Raw genomic sequence first — 24,120 nt, 5'->3', positions numbered from 1 at the left:
GATTTATAGTACTACCTCTATTACATATCAAATTTCCAAACATATATGTCTTTTTCTGGGTGTTCTGTTGCTTTCATTTGTCTGTACTGTGTTACCGTGGTTTAATATGTCTTAACATTTTGGAGGGCATGTTGCCTGTGTTCTTCTTCAAGTTTGTCAAGGCTATTCTTGGCTCTCTTTTTCTTAAGAAGGACCCTGTAGAGAGTTTTATTAGAATCAGATTGAAATCCCACTCCATTTAAGGATATTTATCAGGTCTTCCATCCACAAACATGGTTTGTTTTTTTCATTTGCTCAACTTTGTAATTTTCTCTGTAACATGCTTGAAACTTTCTTGTTAGATTTATTAATAGAAATTTATTATTAGAAAGCTTATAGTCTTTTAATTGCCTTGTTTCTCTCTCCTTTTCTTTTTTCTTTTTTCTCTTTCTTTTTTCTTTCTCTCTTTTTTATTGAAGCATAGTTGACATAACATTATATTTGTTTCAGGTGTACAACGTAATGATTTTCATTTTTTATGTATTGGAAAATGACTACCACAATAAGTTCAGTTGACATCTGTCGCCATACATAATTACACAATTCTTTTTCGTGATGACATCTTTCAAGATCCATTCTCTTACTTTCAAATATGCAAGACAGTATCATTAACTGTAGTCACCATGCTGTACATTACATCCCCATGACATTCATTTTATACCTGGAAATTTGTACTTTTTGATTGCCTTCACCCGTTTTGCACCCCGCTCCCCCCTGCCCCTGTACCACATGCAGCCACCAGGTCTGTTCGCTCTATCCATGAACTTAGAGTTTTTTTTAAAGTTGCCATTTATTTATTTATTTAATACGTACATTTTATTTATTTATTTATTTATGGCTGAGTTGGGTCTTTGTTGCTGCGTGTGGGCTTTCTCTAGTTGCTCTCAGCAGGGGCTCCTCTTCGTTGCTGTGCACGGGCTTCTAATTGCGGTGGCTTCTCTTGTTGTGGAGCATGGGCTTTAGGCGTGCAGGCTTCAGTAGTTGTGGCACGCGGGCTCAGTAGTTGTGGCTCACGGGCTTTAGAGCGCAGGGTCAGTAGTTGTGGTGCATGGGCTTAGTTGCTCCGCGGCATGTGGGATCTTCCCGAACCAGGGCTTGAACCCGTGTCCCCTGTATTAGCAGATGGATTCTTAATCACTGCGCCACTAGGAAAGTCCTGCCATTTTAAATGGTAGCTTTTCCTAATTAAATTACAAAGTGGTGTTTTTTGACTTCTAGGAATTACATTCATTTCTGTATATTGACCTTATATCCAGCAACATTGATGAACTTGTTTTTATATTACTTTTAATAGCTTGCCTTCATAATTCTCTTTATAAATAATTATCACTTGGAGAAATTTTGTCACTTCATTTAAAATTTTATATCTCATTTTTATTTCTTTTATTACATTGATGACCTCTATGCTATTGAATAGAAGCAATAGTTGTAGTCTTCTTGGTCTAATTTCCTGGCTTTTAAAGGGAATACTTTATTTAATCATTAAGTATGGTTTTGTTATAGGTTTTTGGTGAAACTAAGGAAGTTCTTTCTATTCTTGATATGCTAGGATTATTATTTTTTTAATCAGGAAGGTGGGTAAAGAATTAACCAAACCATTCTCATTCTCTAAGGACAAACCTGACCTTGAATGAACTTTCTACTTAGTTTCTCTGAATCTGGATAAAGGGGAAAGTCAACCATGTTACTAGGCAACACTGCTTATGGTAAAAATGATCTTTATTTGGTAAATATATTTGGACTGGGAGGAACTATACATGAACTCTAAATTCTTGATTAGAAGCAGTAGCTTTGAGCTTCCCTGGGGCACTTTTCAGAGATGGGTATGAACTTCATGGGGACCCTGGAAGCTGTGGCTGGGATCGTTATTTGAGGTATTGGTTTCTATTTGGGACATAAGGCTTCTAAGCCAGTGTGACTCTGCACTTACCCTGTGATTCTCACTTCCTTGCACCTGAGCTGTCATCTGAATGCCCAAGAGAATAGCTCCTGGTTGGCCATGTGGACTCTTAGGTGGACTCTTCCCATGAGGAGGAATACCTGAAACTGCCTTGCTGGCATGCTGTGTTTTCTTCTTATGCTTTCTGAGTAGATGGCTGCTACGTGTGGCCTTTGGTTGGTAAGTGGTTAGCTCAGAATGTGTAGAGAGAAGTCCCACATGGGCAGTGCACAGTGCATCCAAGCAAAATACAGAAGTAAGTGTTTACTGGGGCTGATCTGAGTTTATTACTCTCACTTATAACCTTCAATTTCCAGTTTCCACCCATTGGAAAACTCATATTCACATTGAGTACAAATTAATATTATAAATTTGAACTTACAATAATAAATATATGGAATATACCATTTTAATTTTTTATGTATTAGGTTTGGTTTATGTTTGCCAACTCAGAAATGGTTCTGCTACTAAAAAAAGTTTGATTAACTTATGTTTTAGACCTGTATGGTCCAATGGGTAGGTATTTGCCCTTCTAATATAGCTTTTAAAATTAAATAAATTTTTTTAAAATTAAAAGTAAATATAATTAAGAATTCAGTTCCTTGGTTGTACGAGCCTCATTTCAAGCGCTCAGTAGCCACATGTGGCCAGTGACTCACGTTCTGTTAAGACAGACTTTCTAGCTATTATTTTTTACTCATCCAGATTACCTGAGAGCTTTATATTTTTACTGTATATGTTATTTGCTTTAAGAAACTGCCGGATGAACCAGTCAAGATATCTTATCAGGGACAGTATTGAAGACCCCAGTGTATTGCTGTATAATGATCTGCTAGAGACATCTTTCTCAGATTGCATACCAGGACAAATTCTGTTTCTCCTGAGACTTACCATTGCATCATGGCTAGTGTGGATTTTGTAATTGATTGGCTTACACTATCTGGTTGATAAAGCAAAAAGTGAAAGCCCAAATTTATGGCCTACATAATTGCACGCTTTTTTCTCTTATTTGAATTTTTATATTTGTAAAATATAATTTTATTGTAATGTCCGCATCTTTATAGGTTGCAACAAATGCTTTGAGAAAAGAGGTAGAGTATAAAAATAGTAATAAATAAGTACCTTCAAGATTTCGATGGATACTTTTGTCACTTATTACTTTATTGACTTATTAGGAGCCACTTATTACTGAACCTCAGTACTGAAAAGACGTGAAGGAGCTATAAACAGTTCTTGGCTGATTATGATTACAGTATGTGCACATGTAATCTGGACTGCTTTACAGATGAAGTGACTTAGCATGTACACTTGTCATAAACCCAGTTTAATTCACTTTTCTAAAACGTTTTTATTTTTCAAAATAATGTTTGAAGAACTGTCTTACTAAAATACTTCGTAAAAATTTCAGACTTTTTAGTATTGCTAGGGAGGTTCAACCAAGAACCTATTTGAGTATTCAAACTGGTTAACCGGGCTTAAACAGAGACTAGAGGACTGTTTTGTTTCTTTGTGGAGTCTTCTGTATCTTTTAGATAACAGAGAATTTAATTCTGGGCGTTTGTGGCTTCTCAGTGTACTTTTCTCTTTTTTTAAAAGTGTATTCTGGAACTTATAAGCAGGTCAACATTAGATATGTCTTTCCTGTTTTAAACATTTTGCAACTTTCCTTGCTTCTGCAAACACTTAAAGCAACTTACAAATTTCAGGCCAAAAGTAAAGTAACTTGATATAAAAATAAAACCAATCTCACCTGAAAGAAGTTGAAGGATTAAGTATTTCCATCCGTCAGTGTTGAGAGATTTGGACAATATATTTGATTTCACATTTTCTAGTTGCTCAAGTAAAAAAAAGAAACACAGAATTCTATCGTTTTCATGTACTGACAACCGGAAGCATACAAACATCTGCAGAAACCAAACATTTCCTGGAACTAAACTCGAGCAGAAATTTATCACGTGAATCATTGTTTAAAGAACCTTGTGAAAAATATCTTCAACCACAGTTATGTAAAAGACCCAGGGGTGCAGCTCACGTGGACTGGGCTCTCCAGAGTCTGAGGAGGCTGCGGGAACCAGGGCTGGGAGGTGTGTGCGCCGCAGGTTTGGGGGCGGTGGCTTTGGGAGCGCGGAATCCAGCACCTCTGCTGTGGGGAAACGCCGCTAAGGAAGGGGCTTAAGAAATCTCGATCGTCAATAGCACCTTTCCGTTGTTTGTTTCTCTAAATAGTTGGTGTTGTCAGCGTGGTTTTTGTATCAGTGCTGATTTTATTCTTCTGTTCGTCCTCAAGTTCTCTGACAAATGCTTTCTTTCAGTGGAGATGTTTTATTCTGTAGATTGTGACGCTTTTAAGCTTTGAAGGAAGCAAGCAACATTTCTTATGGAATTTCAAGAGCTGGGCTTGTATTTTTGACCATTCAGAAGTCTAGTTCACTTCAGAGTGAAGGTCAACAAGGGAATCTTTTTTTTTTTTTTCCTCAAGGAGCATCTGCTCATTAATATAAGTTTTCATAACAGAGTAATTTGTGACTTCGCAACTTATGTGACATGGAAGAAACAGCTTTTGCCTGAAATATGTAACGGCCAGATATAACAAACTATTCATCTTTTCCATGAAGAACTTCAGTATCGTCATCATAGTGCAATTTCTTTAAAGAATGCTTGTATGCCTTGGATCTGCTAGGGTGAATTAACTGAAAAAATTTTAAAACACTTAAGCCTGTCCTGTAGGTTATAAGGTGACCTTTACATGTTTACCAGATATAATAGTTTTAATATAGATGTTGATTATTAGCTGCTTATTTTGGTAAAAACTGACCAATGCTTCTTAAGATTGAGTCACAAGTGTCTGGCACGTAAGACGATGTGGTACTGGGCTTTAAGAAGGCGTCTTGGGGGGGTTTGAAGTCTGGTGATACATACCTATCATACAAGGCTTATTATAAGGATTACATATGATAATATGGATAAAATGCCTGGTACATAGTAAGTACTTAATAAATGTTAGTTCATCATCCTCTCATGTTATTGATGATGGCCATACGTTAAAGTTCTTCCAGAATTTTTATGCTGGATCATATAAATATATATTTTTAGGCACGTTGGGATCTATCCTGATTTTAGCAGTGTTGTTTTATATTGATACTTAAGAAAAGCACTAATAACATATGTTGAAAGTGTATAGTTTCTCATTAAATTATAGAATGATGATAATTTAAAAAATAATGCAAATGGTTTTGAATTTCTTGGTGGAATGAGACAAGGTTTAACAGTGTTCGAGAGTAGAATAATTGTATCAGAATTCAACTTGCTCCAGGTTTATCTGTGAAATATAATTTATCACATAAAGATACTGCATTGATAAAATATTCTTACGTAGAGTCCAGTAAGAACCAAGAGGAGGTTGGAGTGTGGGGATTGGAAATGAAAGTGTGTGCAGGCTGATACAGCCTGTAGGAGTCATAGAACTCTTGGAAGACAGGCTTACTCATGAAAAGGACCTTGGAAACATTTGGCTATCGGCTGAGAAATGCCTTTGAGAGAGTTAAAGCATTAATAGATATACTCCAGAAGTTGAAAGAAGAACTTTGTAAAAAGAAAGCAGCCAGAGCTGGGCTCTCAGTCACTGTTTTTCCTGCCATCCAATCTAAGCCCCCGCATGGCTATGAGGTCCCCCTACAGACGGTGCAGCAAATAACGTAACAGTGAGAGCTCCAGAGCAACTGTCAAGACAATGCTCACACAATGCAGAGCATTAATAAGTAAGCATATACCTCCCCGGAGGAGGAAGCGGCTGGGTAGTTGCAGTGTAAGTTGAGGGAGCTGGTATTGATAGTTGAGACCCAGATGTCATATTTTAAGATGTTCTGCTTAACTTTTAAAGTTAGTAACATTCATATAATATAGGAAACTAAAATTTCAGTGGGAAATACAACATATCAGTGATGAAATTATATTAAGACTTTGTGTGCAAGTTACTGTGCCAAATGTAATTGTAACTGCATGGCCCATGCTCTCCAAGAGCTTGCTGTTAAGAGCAGTAGAGTCTGGAGATTTAGTTAGATTGCCTATCCATGATATTGTTTTCACCCATTTTTTATTCAGTAAATATATATTGGAGACCTGTTAGGTGCCAGGCATTTTCATGCCACCGGAGGGATACAGTATTGAACAAAACAAAAAATTTTCCCCTTAAGAAGCTTAAATTCTACAGGCGGAAGAGAAAAAAAGAAAAATGATTTTTATTCTGATGAGAAGGGAAACAGTTGGTGGGTTTTGAGAAGTGGCATGATCTGATTTTTTTTTTTTTTAATCTATATGACTCTGGCCTTTTGTTTTGAGAATAGTATGCAGTAAGGCAAGGAAAGAATCCACTGGGAGACTATTGCAATAATCTAGATAGGGATGGTGGAGGCTTAGATGGCAGTAGTGGTGGTGGAAGTAGGGAGAAGTAGGCAGAATTTAGATATATTTTTAAGATAGAGCCAATGGGATTTGCTGATGGATTGGATACAGGGTGTTAGGGAAAGAGAAAAGTCAGGGATGACTTGGAGGGTTGAGTTGTCATTTACTAACATGCGGGATCCTGTAGGAGCATCAGCCTTAGTGGGGAACATCAGGAATTTGTCATGAGGTGATGTTAAGTGTGAGATGTCTATTAGACATCTGGGAGTGATGTCAAGCAGGCAGCTGAAAATATGAGCCTTGAGTTCAGGGAAGAGGTTTAGGCTCTTGTAGGTGATATTTAAAATGATGAGACCCATTGGGACGACCAAGGGGAGGGAGTATAGATAGAAAAGAAGACGGAGAACTGAGAGCCCTGGGTTACTCTAACATCAAGAGGCTGAGATAATGAGAAGTCTAAGAAGGAATGGCCAGTGAAGGAGGAAGAGAGGCAACAGTGTGGTGTCCTGTCCTGGAAACCAAACAAGAAAGTGTTTAAAAAAAGAGAGGATCCTGTCTCTGGGGATAGCAAATGGTACCTGCCTCAGAGGTGGCTGTGATGAACTGTTTAAATGGATGAGAGAATTCATTAAAGTGCCTGCCTCAGTACCTGGCTACTGGGTGGTTCAAGGTGGAAGTCATTGGTGACTTAACAAGAGCAGTTTCAGGGAAGCAGTGGGGATAAAAGCCTGGTTGGAATGGGTTCAAATAAGAATGGGAGGAAAGAATTGGAGACAGCAGATATAGTCAGCTCTTCTGAGTATTCCTATGAAATTGCATTAGAGAAATGGGGAATTTATTCATGGGAATGTGGGGTCAGGAGAAAGGTGTGTGTGTGTCTGTCTGTCTCTTTTAGGTTGGGAGAAAGTACAGACTGTTAAATGCTGATGAGAATAATCCTGTATAGGGAGAGAGCTTGATGATGTAGTTGGATTTCAGATAATGAGTTGTTTTGATCATAGGTAACAGGTTGGTGGAAATAACTAGATTGTCCTTTGTCTCTTTACCTTCTCTTCTCTGTCTTTCATTTATTCATTTATCAAATATTTACTGAAGGTTCACAAGGTGCCAAGGATCAAGCCAGGGGCTGGGTAAAAAACAGTGATTAAGGGGTGAATCAAACAAACAATCTATACACTCTCTGGTGGAGTTTTTACTGTCTGGTGGAGATAGGCTTCCTAAAAACACACAAATAAATAAATACAGATTTCAATGAATGCTTCGTAGGAAAAGTATGGAGTACTTTTGAGAGAGAGAGAATGCCTTGGTGTACTTTAGATTGGGTAGCATTAGAAGGCCTCTCAGATAGGAAAGATGGTCCTAGAAGAAAAGATGGACTGAAAAGAAAAACATTCCAAGCAGAGGGAACAGAGCATGCAAAGACCTGGAGCAGGGGAGAACTTGGTGCTTTGGAGGATTTGAGAGGTCATCAGTATGGCCTGAGAGGTAGGAAGGGACCAGGTTGTGCAGGACTTTGGAGGCCTTCTAAGATTTGAGATTATATCCTAATAGCAGTGGGAAGCTGTTGAAAAGTTTTTAGGTGGGAAGTGACATGATAAGTTTGCACTGGTGGAAAAAACTACCTGTGCTGCAGTGTCACGGTGAATCGATTGGAGGCGGCAAGAGTGGGAAAAAACAACTCCAATTTAGGCAAAAAGAGAGTATCTGTAAAATAGTGAGACTGAGATATTTACAGTTTTCTTATAAAAAAATAGAATTGAGAATATCCTCTACTTAGCAGAATTTGCTTTGAGCTTACCAGGTTTCTCAGCACCTGCAAAGAGAGCATTTTCTTGTTAAAAATAATATCAACACAGAAGAGTCAGATGAAGATGTCAGTGATTTGAGATTGCTTAACATAAAATGAAACTTTAAAAAGATTGCAGTAACTTGGTGAAAAATTTCAAATAATAAACTTTTTTTCCAAACTTTTTTTTCCAGAAAAAATACCAGTGACACAATATTAGAGACAGACTCTTCAAGAAAATGGGTTAAAGTACTGAATATACACCAAGAATACTTAATCTACTTACGATATTTTAAGTGTTCATATAACATAAAGAAACCTTAAATTTTTTGCTTTAATGTAGTGGATGTACATTATTTTTATTTTTTTTGAGAAAAATAACCTGTATAATAAAAACAGTTTATTGATTAATAAATAAATATTTCAAAAGTTCCCTTTTCACTTTCAAAAGTATCTTAGTTTTTTGGTAAATTATGTGATTAGAGAGAGAGGATCTCTCCAGTTGAAGGGTCAGACTGGTCAGACTGGTAAAAAAGCCGTCAAGTTACAGTACAGGATGCATATTTTATTGAGCTAATTTAGACTTCCTCCTAAAGAGCTTTCTTAAAACAGAAGGGCAGTTGTAATACCAAGTATCGCTATATCAGGTCACCCACAACTCCAGGGCCATGAATTAACTTGTTGTGAGCTCTCACTTAAAAAAAAAAAAAGAAAGAAAAGAAGAAACAGAAGTTACTCCCTATCTAGACAAGCCACTCCTGAGAGTTCTATCTTGGTTGTAACTCGAGTTTTCTTTCTCACACTGGCATTTTATTTATGCTTTTCAGGGTGAAAAGAGTTGGGATATTTTATCAACTGGAGTTTCTCTGCCTCGCTGATGATCTAAGCTCAAACCTGCCAGTTTATGGGAGATGATAGAAAACACCCTCTAACATCTGAGTAAGTAGATGCTGCGGTGTGTTTTGATTTACTGCTTAAAAAAAAAAAGGAAAATTTTATAACTTTAAAGTTTTAAATTATCAGGTACTTTAATTGGGTTCTTTAAATTTTGTTGCTGAATAATGATGTCAATTATTATAATTCCAATAAGTGAATATTTTTAAATAATGGGATTCTGGACGAAATTAATCCCCTGATGATAAAAAAAAAAAGTTAATGAAAACATTTTCCATGAGTAATAGTTTAGCTTTTAAGGAACATATTGAGGACCTAAATGTATATATTAAAAATTTAAGAGCACTCTCCTTAGTGCTTTATTTCACTTTTATATTATGAATGCAAAAATATTGGTAAGACAACTGTTATGAATTTTTAAAATGCAACTCTATATAAAAATTGTATTTTATTACGGAATGTATTTTGGCTAATTTGAAATAAATACTGGTTTGTTTCTTGGAAGTAGAATTTTAAAAGTTCTTTCCATTTGAAAATAAAGATTTTTTTTCCTTCTAATATAGATAAGATTACAAAATTTCTCTGGATTTTGACTTTGTTTCTTAATTAAAGAGACTGAGAAAGAAGGGCATTCATTCTTTCTAATTAAAACTTCTGAGTGAAGTTTAAAGAGTTGAGCCAGTCATTTTGATATAAACTCTTTTTCAGAATGAAAGCTACTAGTTCTCTTGTTATATCCATTGAATCTGTTTTGACAAAACTAGGAAACGATGAGGCTGTACCAGGGCCTTTTTTGGAATGCTGAGGTGAATACAATTAATAAATACACAAGATGCTTCCCACTACAATGGGGTTATTTAATTTTGGTCTGTATCTGAGCTGAACAGTATAGTAGCCAATAGTAGCTGTTGACATTTGAAATGTGGCTGGTCCCAGTTGAGATGTGCTGTGCATAAAATACACACCACATTTCAAGACTTAGTATGAAAAAAAGACTAAATATTTTATTAATAATTTTTGTATGAATCATGTTGAAATGATAATATTTTGGATATATTGAGTGAAACAAAATATTATTACAATTAATTTCACTTGTTTTCTTTTACTTTTTTTTTTAATGTGGCTGCTAGATAATTGTAAATTACTTGTGGCTTACATTATATTTCCAGTGGACAGAACTGGCCTGTTGTATATGATCAACATGCTTAGTCATCCATTACTCAACATTCTGTAAGCCTTGACCCTTCTGGGCTGTGTATGGATCAATTAATATAAATCTATATTGTTTTAAGAATATGATTCTTTGATTCCTCAAATATTTACTGAGTACCTGCTATGTGCCAGACAGTCTTCTAGGTACTGGTGTTACAGTAGTGAACAAAATAAACAAAACTTCCTGCCTTCATGGAGTTCACATTCCACTAGTGAAACTAGACTAAAAACATAAATAAGTAAAATATATAATCTATTTGAAGGCAATAAGTGCTTTGGAGAAAATGCAAGGGAGGGGTTCAATTCTAAATAGATTGTTCAGGGAAGGCCTCACTGAATAGGTGTTATTTGAGCAAAGACGTGAAGAAGGTGAGAGAAAGAGCCCTGTAGATATTTGGGGGAAGAGTGTTCTAGGCAGAGGGAATAGCAGGAGTGTGCCTGGCTTGTTTGAATTGTAGGAGGCGAGGTGATTGATTGGAGGGAAGTGAGTGATGGGGAGAGAAGATGAAAGGTAATGGATGGTAACATCATGTGAGCACTGGTTATTGTCTATGCAGACACAGAGGTAACCTCTAGGGAACCAGGCCAGAAAACAGAAATAGGAATTTTAAAAACAAAGCAAAGGTATCAGAGGCTACACTTCATGGGGAGAAGACAGATTCTACAGTTTAAGTTCAAGCTACTTACTAAAAGAACCATCAACCCTTAGAAAACTGAGATCTGTCAACTGATGACTGGATGAATAAAATGCAGTATATCCATGTAATGGAATACTACGGGGCAGTAAAAATGAATGAAGCACTGATGCATACTACAACATGCATGAACCTTGAAAACATGCTAAGTGAGAGAAGACAGTCACAAAAGGTCACATATTGTATGATTCCATTTATATGAAATGCCAAGAATATACAAGTCCATTCATATAGCATCCAAAAAACCAAAATACTTTGGAATAAATTTAACAAGAGAACTGTAAGTCCTACATACTGAAAACTACAAAATTTTGTTGAGAGAAATTAAAGCATCCCTAAATAAGTGGGAATAAATGGAAGATTCTGTATTGGTGATGTGGCAGTTTTCTCCAGACTGATCTGGAGGTTCAACAAAGTCATTGCCAAAGTCTCAGACAGGACTTTTGTAGAAATATATTTATAGAAATTGGCAAACAGATCCTAAAATTTATATGGAAATGCAGAAGATCTAGAATAGTCAAAGTAACTTCAAAAAAGAAGAAAGTTGGGAAAAAAAGAAGAAAGTTGGAGGACTTATATTACCTGTTTTCAAAACTTATCATAAAGCTATAATAATAGGAACAGTGTAGTATTTGCATACGGATAAACATATAGATCAGTGGAACAAAATATCTAGAAATAGATACATATGTGGTCAGTTGCTTTTCAACAAAGGCACTAAGGTAGTCCTATAGGGACAGCATAGTCCTTTCAATAAAACAGCGCTGCAACAATTGGATTTCCACGTGAAATAAAATGTACCTTGACATTTACCTTACAACATACACAAAAATAACTTAAAATGGATCATAGACCAACATGTAAAGAAGCAAACATAGCAGAAAGTCTTGTGTCCTGGGTTAGACAAAGATTTAGTCAATAGGATATAAAAAGCATGAAGTATAAAAAAAAAGATAAATTGGACTTCATCAGAATTAAAGTTTTACTTTTCAGAAGATACCATTCTTAAGAAAATGAAAAGTCAAGCCACATACTAGGAGAAAATATTTACAAAACGTATGTCTGATAAAGGATTTGTATGTAGAAAAAAAATAAAGAACTCTTAAAATTCAGTCATAAGACAGCAATCCGGTTTAAATATATACAAAAGATTTGAAGAGTCATTTCACAAAAAAAGATATATGAATGGCAAATAAACACAAGAAAAGAATTTAAACATCATTAGTCATTAGGGAAATGCAAATTAAAGCCATAATGATATATTGCTGCACACCCACTATAATGGCTAAAATTAAAAAGACTAACAATCCGTGTGTTGGCAAGGATGTGGAGAAACCAGAATCCTCACACATTGCTGATTGGAATATAAAATGGTACAGGTATGTTGGAAAGCAGTTTGGCAGTTTCTTAAAAAGTTCAACATACACTTACCAAATTATCTAGCAATTCCATTCCTATAAATATATTGTCAGGAGAAATAACAGCATATGTCCATACAAAAACTTGTATACAGTGTTCATAGGAGCTTTATTTGTGATTGCCAAAAACTGGAAATAATGTAAGTATCCATCAGCAGATGAATATATAAATCCATACACTGGAATGCTGTTCAACAATGAAAAGGATTGGACTATTCATATATACAATGGCATGGATGAATCTCAAAATAATTATGCTGCATGAAAAAAAGCCAGATTCTCCCCGCCCCCAAGTGCCATACTGTCTGATTCCATTTAATTGAAATTCTAGAAAATGCAAATGAATCTATAGTGACAGAGAGCAGATCCATGGTTGCCTGAGGATGGCTCGGGCGAGGAGGGAGAGAAGGATTCCAAAGGAAGGGGCACAATGAAACACTGGGGTGATGTATATATTCATTATCTTGATTATGCATAGTAGCTTCATGGGTGTATACATATATCAGAATTCATCAAATTGTATACTTAAATATGTGCAGTTTATTGTATATCAGTTACACCTCAATAAGGTTGTAAAAAAATTATGTCCATTCAAAAACCAAGCATATGTTCATAGCAGCTTATTCACAGTAGACAAAAACTGTAAATAATCCAAATCCATCAGCTGGTGAATGGATAAACAAAATGTGTGATATCCACACAACGGAATATTATTCAGTCATGAAAAAGAATGAACTCCTAATTCATGCTACATAGTACAACATGGATGAACCTCAAAAACATTATGCCGGTTGAAAGAAGCCAGAAACAAAGGGACTGTATGTTGTATAATGCTATTTATATGAAATTTTAAGAAAAGGCAAAATCATAGATTAGATCAGTGGTTGCCTGGGGCCAGAGGTGGAAGCAGAGTTTGGTTGTAAACAGGTAGGAGGGAGCTGTTGGGATGATGGAAGTATTCTTATTGACAGTCGTGCAGCTGTTTATGTATAAACTTACTGAAACTCTTCTGATTGTACCATTAAAATGGATGACTTTCATGGCATATAAATTATACCTCAATAAAGCCATTAAAAATGGGTGGCCACTCAAAATTCTAAATCCTCTTTAAGAGGATCGTTCAAGAAATGGGACAGTATTGCTGATTTCATTGTACTCTATTGCTTTGGAATACTTTGGTGAGACCTATTGAATTAATTTCTATGTCAGATGTTCTTTGAATTCTAATTGTGAAACAGAAATCATTATTAGTAGTCTTTCCCAGAATTTAGTGACCAGTAACAGCTGCATTTCCCTTGCACGTGAACATTGATTTAGAATGATTGGCTTTATGTTTAACAACTATTAACACCCCCCTGGTCAGAAGAAATGGTAGTTTCTTAGATTGATACTCTATTCGTGCACAGTAGTTCAAACGTGTAGGTTACCCTCCACCTCTCAGTTCTTCACGAAGGAAACTGATGACAGCTTAACACCTTTGCATTTTTTACATGCAGAGAAGCACACCCTTCTAGTGCCCACCCACCTGTCCCCAACACCATATATGTGGAGACAGCAAGTAATCTGGACATAAGGTCCTTGGGAATGGGAGGTAGAGTGCAACCGAGAGAGCTCCCCTGGAGCACTTTCCAGCTGGGTCTGGCCATGTTCTGCACCAGAGTACAAATCAAGATCTCTGGGGAGACTGAATTTTACTTCCTTAGATAAAATCAGAAAATGACCTAATTTTAATGAAAAAATTACCAACTCTAGAACATCTTGCCTGTGATTCTGCCTAAGTCTATTCAAATAGAAAAAATTTATTGTGGAAACAACCCAATTCTTTACCTGAAATTCATTCAGCCATTTTCCCAAATAAAGTACCAGTTATTTAACCAAATTTTTCTTTTTCTTTTTTTTCCTCCCCCCCCCCCAAAGCAAATCCTTTATTCGACAAAGGTTTATGGAATACTCATCTTTGTCAAGCACACCAAAGATAAGACATACCTACAAGGATAAAAGAAGCATGGAATTGAGGGTGGGGGCCTGATGATATGTAACCTGCCTCCTTGGAAGGAGGGGCGTTCAGAGAGAGGTTGGGGAAGCTTTGGAGCAGGGAATGTAGAAAGCTGAGATTTGGAGGATGAACAGCACTTGGCTGTTAGCCAGGTTGTCGGGTGTGTGGCGGGAGGAGTTGCGAGGACCTTAAAGCCATGGCATTGGGTTTAAAGAAGAGAGAATAGGGTCAAGAGATGCAATGAGTCTGAGTGATGTGACTTTGTGACTGGCAGAATTTGAAGAATGTAGGAGAAAAAGACATCAAGGATTAGTTCAGCTTTGCCGTTGGCCATCTCAACAAGTGGTGATACCATTCACACCAGGTGAGAATACAAGACACCCAGGAGGTTTATTTGTTTTGATTGTTGCTTTGGGAAACCAGTAATTCACTCTAGAGGTTTTATCAGAGGAGTGCAGCTATTTGCATACACCTGATTGAACTTTAAAGATGCCCCTCTGTGACCCATCATCCACTGGGGGAACACACATGGAGCATTAGGGAAGAAAGTGAAAACTGACGTGGTCTTGGGGGTGTCTGTGTTTGTTCATTATCTGTAATGAACTGTAGGCTGTAGTGGATCTCATGTTTACAGGTAAAATCACTGTTGAAAACTTCAGGGCAATTACAGAGTGGAATGATTCTTGGACATGAAAACCTATCACGTTTAAGAATTTAGTAATTCCTTTTTATTACTTTTAGCTACTTGACCTCTTGTCTCCACATTTTTATCATATATAAAGTACATTCTTTGTACTTCTTTGGTACAAAGAAGATTAAAAGGGTAAATTTTAGAAAAGACTGCTCCATCCTTTATATGTATTAGCTCATTTAACTTTTAAAATAACCCTGTAAAGGAGGTACTTTTAATCCTATTAATTCTTGATAAAGATTAATAATAAAAGTATTTGGAAGTCAACGGGTTTAAAAATTTTTGATATGCCTAAACACAAGGCATAAATTCTTATTCATATCCATTGGCATTAGCATGTAAATGAGGATGACAAATTATTATTTTGGAAATTCTAATCATTTCTACCTTGTCCTTTTGAAAGAAGTACACTGGTAATAAATAGATCCATGATACACAAAATAATACTCTATACTTTTTGAGGATATTGAAAAATAATTTGGAAAATAACTCCTCTTCCTTCTGAAAATTTTTGCCCACTCTGCACTTTCCTGTCTTTTTTAATGATCATGAATATATTACATTAAGCCAAAGATACTATGTAAACGGTTGCTTTGAAACTACATAAAACAGAAGTTAAAATTAGGTTTTACTTACTGCTTCCAACTTATCTTTTAATAATATGTGGTCAGATCCTGCTTTAAATGTACTCTTGGTTGAGGTACCTTGAGGAAGTAAGTTGCTTGACCTCAGTGAGGCTGTTTCCTTGTCTATAAAACACAGACAATGAGGTACATGCTCCAGTGCTGTGAAACTCAGAAATAACTTCTTGGGCATGAGTGCCAGCGTAAGCAGGCAGTTTTCTTTTGTGCCACAAGAGGGCGTGCCTGTGTTGTTGCTAACCTGAACTGAGGCCTGAATTCCTTTGCAAGATGTGGCTGAAAAGTTAGGGACGAGTAGATTGCTGGGAAAATGTGAAAGAAAAAGATTTTTTTGACAGTGTCAAGGGAAAGAGGTACTCGAAACATAAAGTGATGTAAAGGGAAGGATTGTGAATAAGATCCCTTTAAGATGTGAAAACTTTCGTGACATAGATCATTACAGATTTCCATTGCCAGTCAACAACCCTTTTTTCTTTTTTTGCCTATAAGAAGTTTTATTTATTTATTTTGTTTTCCTCCTTCTTTGCAAATGTGTTTATAAATCGGTTATATCAAACAAATATAGAACCCAAAGTTTAGTTTCTTAGTAGTGGTCTTGAGTGATTAATGTTGGTTAAAGATAAGTTGGATTGTTTGTTCTCAGTGCCTTGGATATGTACAAAATCTGTTTGCCCCAAATTAGGAAAATTTGAATTTTTTCATCCTGCCTCCCTCCATGGACTTTTTTCCTTTTGTTTGAGTTTCTGAGTTCTTTGATGTTTTGCTGTCATACATAGCTCAGAAAGTTGGGTGGGGGACAAGGAAGAACATTGTTCTGTGAACCAACCCTAGGGACGTGGAACTAATTTTAATATACAGTGAAATCTTTACAATTGACAAGATCAGAGCTATACAAATACAGTGACACTGGCAGTTGTGGAATTTTTCTGATAAATTTAGGGAAATCATTTCATCTCAGCTATGTGACTGTTTCATGTGAATGTGTTCTTTGATTTAAATTATCCAGGTAATCCCTTTATTTTGCTAGTATTTTTTATTATAAATACAAAAATCATGAGCATGTTGTGTTTTACATAACTGTAATTATACTTTTAACACTTTTTGTATTGGAAAATGTTCTGAACTTAGAAAGAATGATCCATAGGCATCTCCTTTTACTCTGAATCCTACTTTTAGAAGTTTTCTCTGGGGTTTGTTCCTGGTAATAAGCACTGTCCAAGTTCAGAGTCAGACTGCCCAGGTTCAAATTATTGTGCTGCTGTGTTTGAAATGTGACAAAAGCAAAGTTAGCCTTATAATTTGTCTCTCATTTGAATCTGATAGTTTCTTGAGCAGGAGAAAGAGAAGTGGAAATACTGTAGAAAATGATGCACTTTATCTGTGTGGCAGCCAATTTTAAAGGATCTTCCTGGTACACTCTAAGGAGTTAAAAACATGTTAAATAGTTTGAGATTGCAACATTTTTTAAAAATTTTTTTATTTATTTTTTTTAACATTTTAAAAAGAAAGAATATAAAAGAAAAAAGAACTCTGTAGCTCTGTTTTCTTTGCTTTCACCATGAAATGTGATCTTGTTTCAAAATGTGGGAACACCCGGTGATAAACTCTTGTCCACATGAATGTCATCTCTCTTCTTTATTTTGGTAAAAAGAAGGTAGAGAACAGCTGATAGAGGGGCAAGATGTTCCTTTAAAGTTACTTTAAAAAATTATGGAATATTTTAAGCATATAAAGAAAGCATAAGGAATAGTATATAATTAAAGTGTTCAGTACATTATTAACTGTAACTGTGTTGTCCAGCAGAGCTGTAGAACTTTTTCATCTTGCACAACTGAAACTATACACACTAAAACAGCAACTCCCATTTCCCCTGACAACCATCATCCTACTTGGAACTTCTATGAGTTTGCATACCTTAGGTACTGCATACAAATGGAAATCATGCAGTATTTGTCTTTCTGTGACTGGCTTATTTCACTTAGCATAATGTCCGCAAGGTCCATCCATGTTGTCCCATATGACAGGATTTCCTTCTTTTTTAGGGTTGATTAATATTTTATTACACATTTTCTTTATCCCTTCATCCATCAATAGACATTTAGGTTGTTTCCACCTGTTAGCTGCAGTAAATATGGGAGTGCAAATATCTCTTTGAGATCCTGATTTCAGTTGTTTTGGATAAATATCCAGATGTGGAATTGCTGGATCATATGGTAGTTCTATTTTTAATATTTTAAGGAACCTCCATACTGTTTTCCATACCAGCTGCACCATTTTACATTCCCAGCAACAGTGCACGAGGGTTCCAATTTCTTCACATCCTTACCAACACTTGCTTTTTTTGGGGGGGGGGTGTGGGTGTGTGTGTGTGTTTTTAATAATAGCTGTTCTGACAGGTGTAAGGTGACATCTCATTGTGCATTTGCATTTCCCTGAAGATTAGTGATGTTGAGCATCTTTTCATATACCTGTTGGCCATGTGTATGTCTTCTTTGGAGAAAAGCCTATTCAAGTCCTTTGCATATTTTTAATCATTTAACTTATTTATTTATCTATTTGTGTATCTATTTATTTATGCTATTGAGTTGTAGCAGTCCTTAAATATCATGGATATTAACCCTTTATCAGATATGTGGTCTGTAAATATTTTCCCTCATACTGTAGATACTCCTTTTCACTCTGTTAGATTGTTTGCTGTGCAAAAGCTTTTTAGTTTAATGTACAGATATTTGTCTATTTTTGGTTTTGTTGCAAGACCAGTGTCATGAAGCTTTTCCCCTATGTTTTCTCCTAGGAGTTTTACAGTTTTGGGTCTTAATGTTTAAGTCTAATCCATTTTGAGTCGACTTTTGTATATAGCATAAGATAAGGGTCCAATTTCATTCTTTTGCATGTGGATATCCAGTTTTCCCAACATCATTTATTGAAGAGATTGTCTTTTCCCTTTTGTGTATTCTTGGCACCCTTATTGAAGATCTACTGACCTATATGCATGGATTTATTTCTGGGTTCTTTCTTCTGTTCCATTGGTCAACGTGTCTGTCTTTATGCCAGTACCAGTTTGAGAAGAATTAGCTTTAATACTTCTTTAACTATTTGATAGAATTCACCAGTGACCATTGGTCCTGAGCTTTTCTTTGTTGGGAAGTTTTTGACTACTGATTCAGCCTCCTTAACACTATTCAGATTTGGTCTTCTTCATGATTTGGTCTTGGTGGGTTGTAGGTTTCTAGGAATTTTTCTGTTTCTTCTGTGTTATCCAGTTTGTTGATATATAATTATTCATTGCGGTCTCTTACAGTCCTTTTTGTTTCTGCGGCATCAGTTGTTATGTTTCCTCTTTCATTTCTGATTTTATTTGAGTTTTCTTTTTTTCTTAGTCTAGCTAAATGTTTTGTCAGTTTTGCTGATGTTTTTCAAAAAGCCAACTCTTTCGTTAATTTTTTCCTATTGATTATCTGCTCTCTATTTAGTTTATTTCTGCTTTAATCTTTATTATTTCCTTCCTTCTGCCAACTTTGGGCTTAGTTTGTTCTTGTTTTTCTAGTTCCCTGAGGTATAAGTTTAGCTTGTTTATATGGGATCTTTCTTCTTTTCTAATGTAGGTGTTTACCACTATAAACTTCCCTCTTAGTATTGATTTTATTATATCCCATAAATTTCAGTACATTGTGTTTTCATTTTTGTTTTTGTTTGTCTCAAGATATTTCTAATTTCCCCTTTGATCTCTTCTATGACCTGTTGGTTGTTCAAGACTGTGTTAATTTCCACATGCTTGTGAATTTTCCAGTTTTTCTTCTGCTATTGATTTCTAGTTTTGTTCCATTGGGGTCAGAAGAAATACTTGGTATGATTTCATTCTTCTTAAATTTGTGTGGTACATGTTTTCAAACAAGATATAAATTGTATCTGTTGAAAGGAGAGTTCCAAGGAAAGCAGACTCTGAGAAGGAGATTAACAGGCAGGAGGTTTATTAAGGAGATTTTAGGATTAACACCTGTGAGAGAGAAGGACATGGGATTGGGCAGAGAGAGAGAAATTAGGCTGCAGTGCAGTCACAGGAAAGGCCTTAGCCGATCCCAGAGGGAGCACTGAAGGTGGGATAGCCCTTCAGAATTGTCCTAAATTGGGGTGAGGAGCCAAGCATTCATAGCCTCACTATGACCAGTTATTAGGTATAGGCTGCCCCCGGAGAGGGGACCTGACTTTGACAAGGTGACTCTTTTCAGCTGAGGGCTGTCCGCCTGCAGCACTCCCAGTAGCTGGGGGAATAAGCCCTTCATCAATAAAGGGAGACCTAAGCAGCACATCTCAGCATCACTTAGTACATATCATGTGCATCATCAGAGCTTGCCTTTTTGGTCCAATATTATGTTTTTGAGATTTACTCATGCTAATATCTATAGCTGTAGTCACTCATTTAATTTGTTTTTACAGTATTCTGTTTTATAAATACGTCACCTTTTAAAAATACATTTTCCTATCGACAGGCATTTTAAGGTTTGCAATTTTTTCACTATTGAAAAATGTGGCTGTAAGCATTTTTTTGTATCTCCTTAGTGCATGTACTTAGTTCATCTGGGGTATATAACCAGAAAGTTCCTGGGTCTAGAATGTGCACCACTTTAAACTGAGTGACTGTAATGAAACTGCTCTCTACGGTGCTTGTACCTTGCTCCGTATCCTCACAAACACTTGGCATTGTCAGATTTTAATTTTGTCGTTTGATGGGTATAAAATGGTATCTCACTGTGGTTTTAATAAAAATTTTGTTGATTACTAGTGAGATTGAGAATGTATGTGTTTATTAACTACTTGAGTGTCTTCAGTGAAACGTGTATGCCAGTCATGTCCCCTTTTCCTATTGGTTTCCTTTTCTTATTAACTTAAACAATCTTTATATATTTTTCTTACCCCTTCTTTGCTGTCTATATGTGTACAGTTATCTTCTCCTGGTTTTGGGCTTGATCATTCACTTTTTAAATAATGTTTTTTGTTGAATAGGAGTTTCCTTTTATGCAGTCAAATTTAATCAGTCCTTTTCGCATTGTTTCTTTGTGTCTTATTTGAAAAATTCTTCCTTAGGCTGAGGTCATATAAAAATATTTTCCTCTGTTTTCTACTAAAAGTTTTAAAGTTTTGCTTTTCACAGGTTCACCTGCAATCCATCTAAAATGGAGTTGTGTGTATATTGTGAGGTGTAGTTACCTCATTTTATTTTCCCGTGGACAGCCAGTTTTCCTAGCAGCATTTATCAATGGTGCATCTTTTCTCTACTGATGTGCAGTGCCATCTTGCCACGTCAAGTTTCCATCTATATAGGTCTTTTTTGTTTTATTGGGGTTTTTTTCTTGCTTCAGTTCTACACTTTCTTTATGATATCTTTATTTCTTTATTGTATCTTATTGTCTGGTAGGGTAAATCCTCCCTTCTCCTTGTTCTTCTTTAAAATTGTCCCTACTTTTTCCTTTTGTCTGACATGCATTTTAGACTTACATGAAGAATCTTCCTTGGATTGAGTTCATGCATTGACTTTATAGATTAATTTGAGGAGTCTTGACATCTTTACAGAATAGATGTTTCCTGTCAATGTCATCTTTAATATCTATATCTGGGTATTTGTACTGCACACATAATTTTTATACCTTACCTTTTTACTAAATACTGACATTTTGCATGTTAATAAATACATTCCTTAATCAACAGTTTAAGGTCTACGTAACCATCCATTTATTTAATCATGCCCCTGTTGACATTCAGGTTAACACAGTTCACAATGATTATTCTTGAACTTACATCTTTCCCGTCACTAAATTATGTATAAATATTCACCTGTGTTTTATTCTTGTAATGCCAGGCTGTTATATAGTTAAACATTTATCTGGAATAGATTTCAGATGTAAGATGTGAGAAAAACATCTAACTTACCGCATGGGGTTGGCCGTATTCACATACTTTGTCCTTCTGGTCTGACTTTGCCTTTTTTGTTTCACTGTCAAGGAACCATCAGTAGTGCCCATACCGCGATAGACGTTTGAGTAAATGAACCAGTTTTTAATATTTGTTGCATTTTCGGGCATGTTACTCTTCCATGGGTCCGTCTGTTGATTCCAGGTATATACCACACTGTCTTAACTACGAGAACTGTTAGAACACCCTTCTTCATCAGCAGCAGCGCTATTATTATTTTTCAGATTTGTCTGGGATATTTCTACATCATTTCTCTTTCAGATAAACTTTAAATAGTTGGTCACTTTCCCTCTAGAACTGTTATGATTTGATTGACAGTGTGTTAGTTTTCTGAAAAAAATTTAGTCATTTGTATTTTAATTTTCTGGCCTAACGAGTACTGCATATTCATCCAGCTTATGAATTCTGGAACTTTTTGGTTAGAGAAGATAAATCCCCAGATTTCTTTTTCGATTAAAATTCAAGGCAATGAAGGAAATCCATCGCAGCAAACGGAGTCATGCCACATGTTTATTCTGTAGACAAGTGTCTTTCTACGTTGAGCAGCACTTCAGGGGCCTCACCTCCCCCCTGCAGAACATGGCTCACACGGGACCATGTGCCCTGGCTGGACAGATTCTTGAAACTAGAGTTGTGTACTCCTTGGCCAGAAAAGTCTTTTAATGGTCTTCCTCCTACAAATCTTTAAAGGAATTCTGTGCACCCCCTTCTCTGATTTACCTTTTTTATGGTAAGGAAATAGGACACAGAGCCTGTAGGGTATGGGAGGGAAGGCTGCATAACTCTTTTTTCACACCTGCTTGGATTCTGGCAGTGGTACTTGCTAAGTGAAGGCTAGAGGCTGGTTTGTCGTGTGTTTTCACAGAGCACTGATGGCTCCAGGCCAACCCATTTAGCCTTTGTCTTTTTTTCTTGCATAAAATTGCCTGTTTTTCACTTCAAATGGGGGTGTTAGGCACTCAGAGATGTCTGTTCCTGTTTCACATGCACACCATCTGTGGTCCCTGGCATCTTAGGTTCCCAAATTGGCCGAAGTCGGTCAGCATACAGAGTGGCCGGGGTCCTAGCCTGTGTTTGTCCCTGTTGGTGCAAGCCAGTGCTGCAGCACCCACCCACCTGAAGCACCAGGCATTGGTGCCATGGACGGAGTTTTTAAAAGTTTGAATAAACTATTTATTTAGAATACTTTTAGAAAAGTTGCAAAGATAGTACAGAGAGTTCCCATACGTCCCCCACCCAGTCACCCCAGTTGATAACTCTTACCTTATCATATTTGTCACAATTAAGGAACAAACATTGGTGCATTAGTATTAACTAATTAAAATCCACATTTTATTCAGACTTCACTAGTTTTTCCATAATAGCCTTTTTCTGTTCCAGGATCCACCCAGGATATCATATTACATCTTGTCATCATGTCTTCTTAAGTTCCTCTGGTCTGTGACAGTTTCTTAGATTTTCCTTGTTTTTGATGACGTCAGTTTTGAGGAATACTGGTGAGATGTTCTGTAGAACGTTCCTCAGTTCAGATATCTCTCATGTTTTTCTGATTATTAGCCTGGGGTTGTGGGGTTTTAAGAGGAAGACCACAGAGGTGAAGTGACATTCTTATCACGTTGTGTGCAGGGAACATGCCATCATCATGACTAACCCCTGATGATGCTGACCTTGGTCACCTGGCCAGGGTAGTGTTTGATCACCTGGCCAGGGTAGTGTTTGCAAGGTTCCTCCACTGTAAACGTATTCTCCCCGCCCCACCCCTTAGCATACTCTACTCTTTGGAAGCAAGTCAGTAAGCAGAGTGTAGTCCCAATTTAAGAGACTTGTTAATTGTCCTATCTGTCTGGACCCTGTTATATTTAAACCATGCCTATTATTTTTTGTACTGTTTTTTGTACTTTGTGTTTAAAGCCTTAAGAATAAATAAAAACTGCCTAGGCCTAAAAAGGACTTGAAGTAGTTAGTAACTATGTTTCGCCCAGTCTTTGTATATTTGCTTTATTGGTTTTATTTAAAAATCTTCATATCCTGTGTGCTACATTCTCGTACCACGTGGGCTACTCCGTTCGAACCTTAGGAGTTCACATTACAGATTGCTTGTTGTGTTGTTTGTGGGGTGAAATTGTCAATTAATTTGATTTTTTTTTGTCTGATTAGTTTTTTGGACTCAACTCAAATGACTTTACATTTTCGCTTCAAGTCCATTTCTAAAGAAGAATGAAAGAAGAAGAATATTTTATTGTTTTGGCATATAATAGGAACGTTCTTGAAATGATATATATAAAAATTGTTTTTGTTCATCAAATCATCATTGTATGTGCTCTTTAGGAATGTACTATTTCAAAAAAACCCCGTAATAAGTTTGTGATGCAAAAATGACCGACTTTGCAAATCCACATTTGCAGACACTTCATTTCATCCACAGGTGCGCACGCTTC

The 24,120-nt window shown here is 36.3% G+C and overlaps 1 protein-coding gene across 1 annotated transcript in view; it reads left to right on the top strand.

Moving 5' to 3' along the window:
- LOC309666056 (uncharacterized protein) overlaps positions 1 to 24,120 on the top strand; it is a 196,187-nt gene that overhangs the window by 41,030 nt on the left and 131,037 nt on the right. The window contains exon 4 of the mRNA XM_082473180.1: positions 8,993 to 9,104. The gene's annotated coding sequence lies outside the window, so the exon portion shown is untranslated. The remainder of the gene's footprint in view (positions 1 to 8,992; positions 9,105 to 24,120) is intronic.

This window comes from Balaenoptera physalus (genome assembly GCF_965194825.1).
Source record: "Balaenoptera physalus genome assembly, chromosome: 8".
In the NCBI taxonomy this organism is placed as follows: domain Eukaryota; kingdom Metazoa; phylum Chordata; class Mammalia; order Artiodactyla; family Balaenopteridae; genus Balaenoptera; species Balaenoptera physalus.
Note: the sequence above shows the minus strand (reverse complement) of the source record. Positions and strands in the feature narration are given on the sequence as shown.